Below are 6,000 nucleotides of genomic sequence, written 5' to 3'. Positions count from 1 at the left end.
CTCTATAGGCAGACACAACCTTATCATAAAGCACCTTAGAGGAGCAAGGCAGCTGAACCCCCCCCTCGCTCTGCTATGATGCTGACTTGGGACCTAAATCTAGGTCCCTGGGGTTCGTGACGTCACGTAGTGCGGCAGGATGAAATTATTTCCCCCATATCAATGTCGAGTGAACTGAATCGAAAGGGAATGTCTCCAGTTACACATGTAGCCTTGGTTCCCTGAGATGAAGGGAACATCACATAGCGAAAGCTGGCTGCACTACTTCTTCAGAGATTTGAGGAAAGAGTAATGCCCTACGTCCCTCGGTCAGAAAAATCTGAAGTAATGGTGATTGAGCGCCCGCTTATATAGGCCAAGTGCATGCCTAAAGGGGCAGGGCTCAAACACCATTGCCATTGTGATTGGCATTATTGTACAAGAGATTCAACTAGGTTGTTGAGGAAAGTATTCCCTGTAGCAATGTCTCGTTCGCTTCATCTCAGTGAACCGAGGTTACGTGTGTAACCACAGACTTTTTCTAGAGAACTGTCCCTTTAACTAATTTTCTATCTAGCTGTGTTGTCATGTGATGAAGTCTAATCTGTTGGTCTGAAGTGTTGGTGTGACCACAGTAAATTGCAGAGAGTGAAAGCACAAAAATGTCCCAGGTTACACTTAGTCACCCCTCATATATGTTGTTCATTATTATAATTATTATTTTTACTATGTAGTAGTACTTATGTTATTACATTGTAATATGGATGTTAATGTGAAGTGTAAACCATTGGCAACTTTGTCCTCTATCAGTTTATCAGCTAAAGGTTTATTTAAAAATTTATAGAATTTATGTGATGACTATTGTCCTTGCTTGGGCCTATTTCATGGCCTGTGTTAACTGAAACCTGTTCCCTCAATCACTGTCTCATTGGAGGCATTCATCATGACTGAATGTCTCCTGCTCAGTGTAGCAGCCCAAGCTTAATCAGACACTCTATGACCTATTCACTTGCAGTCATCCACTCTGAGTTGTATGTCAGCTTCAAATTAATGAGCTGACATGTAATCAGATATTTCCCCTCCTTGAGTCATGACTTGCAAATGAGATCAGGCCATAGAAATCTGCAAAAACTGTATTTATCCAGTCTGTTTTTCCTGTTTTATTTTTCATGCATTTCTGAAAAGGATTCCAGCAAATCTAGTAGACTCCGGATGAGTATATGCAACAAAAACAAAACAAATCAGTTGAAATCATATGAAAATAATTTTAAATGTGGACTTTTGGTCTAACTGGGGATGGAGGCTTTCTTTCTCCACAACAGGGTCTCATTTTGTAACCAGGATCTCATCATTGGGGCATTTAATCACTGTCATTGAATGTTAAATTCAGGAATATCTGAAATGTTTTTATATTTTACCATTAACTAACGTTAATATTATTAAATTATATAAACTTGATATACTAACCTTCTGGAACAATAAAAGTCTGTGTTTTACTTTAAAATGTAGGCATATTGTTCATTGCCATAGTAACTACAAAAGGCCACATAATGATTTAAAGTTCCTCAAGAGTGGCCCTTTCAAGAGCAATAATTAATACACATGTAGAGACAGTGCACGGTGTCACCTACACAAACACAAAACACCATCAGGGTAACACATGTAAAGCTAAAACAATGCAATAAACATTTACTAAACAGAACACCCCAGTGTACATAACTGATATTAAAAAAGAAGCATAACTATTCCCATAAAATATGATGAAATGTGATGGGTCACGCAGTAACTTCTGGGAATGCACAATTATTGTTTTTACCGTAATTATAAAAATAGTTTCCGTAAAAGTACATGTATTCTCTTGTTAAACATAATATACATTTTTACTCTTAATTATACAGTAAAATCATACTTTTTACATTAAAAATAAAAAAATATATTTTACCGTATAATTACATGCAGTGTTTAACAACCTGTTAACAAATGTAGTTTTTTTTACTGGTGCATATTTACAAACTTTCACGGTTAAAATTAAGTAAATTTTTACAGTCTAATAAATGATATGGAAGCAATGCATATTAAAAGTACTTTGGATTAAGTGTAAGCTGCTGAATCTTGTAGAATGTCAAAAGTTAAAGGAAAATGTAAAGCACACTCATCCCCCTTGTTTTACTGGTTTGAACGCTTCCTCAGCCTTTGGCCAACTCTTCAGAGAGTGCAGAATCCAGCAAGTTTGTAAGGAGAAGATTGTCAAGGCTAGTGTTCCTTCAAACAGCTATAACAGTTTATTTATAGATAGAAAAGACAATACCTGTTGATGCTCTGTTCTTAGTTTATTTTACAGTCTCAGATTTTGCACAAAAGAAAAAGTCAATAAAAGTTACACAATTTTTAGTTCAACATTTGTCCTGTATTTGTCAGGCAAATTATTTTTGTCACTGCAACTACAGATCCCTTGTCAGCACATTTCCAATTAGCAACACAAGCTTTGATTTGTCATAATTTCATCCTTATAATGAACAGTTTGACTTTAGATAAGTCTAGATATTACCATTCAACAAGAATTTATTTTCGTTTTCATGAATAGCTCTGAAAACGAGTAACAAACAGTAATGAAAAAGCAACAACAACAACAACAACAGCATTAATAAAAACAATAAAAGGCAAAAATAATTCTTAGTAATCATGTGTGGAATTCAGTTCAACAATCTAGGCCTTTTCACCATCAACAAATTAGCAACATTTTTCAAAATGAAAGTGTTCCTTAAATCTGTCAAAAAGCCCAGTATGCTGGATTTCTCCTTTTTATTTGTACACTTGTTCTGGTTGACTTGACTGATTTAACCTCAGAGTGACTCAGGTGCACCCTTACAGTAGCAAAGGGATTCTAGGTCTCCTAGTTGAGCTGTTGATACAGTATTCTGTCCATTATAGTACATTTCGAAAGTCATTAAGAATGGAATGATGTTAAGTCATTACATCTTATGCTCTTTCTCATTCTGCCCATTTTCTCCATCTCTAATTTTTACATTTATGAACAGTATTTTTCTCCAGCCCTATGCATTCAATCCTCTTTGTTTTCAGCTTTGATTCCAGCCTTATCCAGGTCTGAAATTTCCATCTCTTAAACATCATGGGTTGGACATTGGATGGTGCATTGTGCATATTTCAATATATGAATAAATCCCCGTTTTGTTGTTTTAATGTAGAGTTTTTCCAGAACCATTTCAAATATACAGTCATGTGAAAAAGAAAGTACACCCTCCTTGAATTCTATGGTTTTACGTATCAGGACATAATAAAAATCCTCTGCTCCTTAGCAGGTCTTAAAATTAGGTAAATACAACCTCAGATGAACAACAACACATGACATATTACACCGTGTCATGATTTATTTAACAAAAATAAAGCCAAAATGGAGAAGCCATGTGTGAAAAACTAAGTACACAATTACTGCTTCCATAGGAATTAAGAGGCTAAGTAGTAGCCAGGTGCTGCTAATCAAATGCCTTTGATTAACTGATCATCAGCAAGTGTGACCACCTCTATAAAAGCTAAAGTTTTAGCAGTTTGCTGGACTGGAGCATTTAGGTGTGTGTTAACACAATGCCAAGGAGGAAAGACATCATCAATGATCTTAGAGAAGCAATTGTAGCTGCCCATCAATCTGGGAAGGGTTATAAGGCCATTTCCAAACAATTTAAAGTCCATCATTCTACACTGAGAAAGATTATTCACAAGTGGAAAACATTCAAGACAGTTGCCAATCTTCCCAGGAGTGGACGTCCCAGCAAATTCACCCCAAGGTCAGACCGTGCAATGCTCAGAGAAATTGCAAAAAACCCAAGTTACATCTGAGAATCTACAGGCCTCAGTTAGTATGTTAAATGTTAAAGTTCATGACAGTACAATTAGAAAAGGACTGAACAAGTATGGTTTGTTTGGAAGGGTTGCCAGGAGAAAGCCTCTTCTCTCTAAAAACAACATGGCAGCACAGATTAGGTTTGCAAAGTTGCATCTGAACAAACCACAAGACTTCTGGAACAATGTCCTTTGGACAGACGAGAGCAAAGTTGAGATGTTTGGCCATAATACACTGCGCCACGTTTGGCGAAAACCAAACACAGCATATCAGCACAAACACCTCATACCAACTTTCAAGCACAGTGGTTGAGGGTGATGATTTTGGCTTGTTTTGCAGCCACAGGACCTGAGCACCTTGCAGTCATTGAGTCGACCATGAACTCCTCTGTATACCAAAGTATTCTAGAGTCAAATGTGAGGACATCTGTCCGACAGCTAAAGCTTGGCCGTCATGCAACAGGACAATGATCCCAAGCACACCAGCAAATCTACAACAGAATGGCTGAAAAAGAAAAGAATCAAGGTGTTGCAATGGCCCAGTCAAGGTCCAGACCTCAACCCGACTGAAATGCTGTGGCGGGACCTTAAGAGAGCTGTGCATATACAAATGCCTGCAAACCTCAATGAACTGAAGCAATGCTGTAAAGAATCATGGGCCAAAATCAGTGAGAGACTGATAAAGTCATGCAGAAAACGATTACTTGAAGCTATTGCTGCTAAAGTTGGTTCTACAAGCTGTTGAATCATAAGGTGTACTTAGTTTTTCACACATGGCTTCTCCATTTTGGCTTTATTTTTGTTAAATAAATCATGACACGGTGTAATATGTCATGTGTTGTTGTTCATCTGAGGTTGTATTTACCTAATTTTAAGACCTGCTAAGGACCAGAGGATTTTTATTATGTCCTGATACGTAAAACCATAGAATTTAAAGAGGGTGTACTTTCTTTTTCACATGACTGTAGTTTACTGGAAATTGGTATTGCTTGTTTGACCCAGAATTGTGATGCAACTCTTTTTTAGATGATTTACGCTACACGTTCTAGCAGACACAAAATGATCTACTTTATAGGCAAAACAAGCAAAACAAAAAAGTGTTTTATAAACTGCTTTATTTTCTGCAGATTTGTATTTGTTTGATGTAGGTTTGATGTAGGGGGTACCCCATCCCCCCCCCCCCCATCCAAGAACTCATCCAAGAACTCATCCAAGACACCATATAAAAATCACAAGTTTAGGCTTAGTTAAACTTAGCCCACAAATCTCCACGTCCAGGGGCACAGACATTCAACTTAACCCTAACCTCTTCTGCTCTTTCACAAACTACTCTCAAGTGGGGAACGGCAAAGACAAAATATTTTTCATCATCAAAGTCAAAATTGAACATTCATTGCTCTCTTGTGCTATATGTGTTGATCCTCTTTTGTGCGAATAGTGAAGGCTGACGCCTGAAATGAAAGGATTATATATAAGTCTCTGTCCCAGAGCTCAATGAGGTAACTAAATTAATGAACATCTCTTTGATGTATGCCTTATCAATTCACAATTTGAAATGTAATTTTGTACTAGTGCACACTCTCATAAAAACAAATACTAAAAAAATAGCCTAAGCTGGTTTGGTGGTCTTAGCTGGTCTCCCAGTCTGGTTTGAGAGAGGTTTTGGGAGCTTTTCAGCTGGTCAAGCAAAAGACCAGTTAAACCAGCATAGGCTGTTCTTTTGTTTGTGAGGAATAAAAGTCTGTTCAATGGGTTGTACTGTTGTAAAAAATTTCAGGTGGACAAAAAATCTCTTAAAGGTGCACTTAGTAATTTTTTCCTCATTAAAGTTTTGCTTCTAAAGAAATGAATTGTAATTTTGAAACATATGTATAAAATCATGAGCACTCAAATTAGATGAAGACTCCAGTCATATAAGTTACCTTATAAAAGCTGTTTTATTCTACATGGAGAGGGTCCCCTCATGGGGGCAGCCATTAGCACAACTTGATCAGCCGAATACTACTTGCTTAATCTCAGTAACTGTCCTGTTATTGGACACTTTCACTCTTGGATCATGGTTAAATGTAAAAAGTGAATTTCTACAATGGCATTTGTGACTGAAAACTAGTGTGTTTGAATGGTGCAGCATCCACGCCACTAGATGTTAGTGTAATGGTGTGT

This window comes from Myxocyprinus asiaticus, chromosome 5, assembly GCF_019703515.2.
Source record: "Myxocyprinus asiaticus isolate MX2 ecotype Aquarium Trade chromosome 5, UBuf_Myxa_2, whole genome shotgun sequence".
Taxonomy (NCBI): domain Eukaryota; kingdom Metazoa; phylum Chordata; class Actinopteri; order Cypriniformes; family Catostomidae; genus Myxocyprinus; species Myxocyprinus asiaticus.
This window is presented reverse-complemented; position numbering follows the sequence as displayed.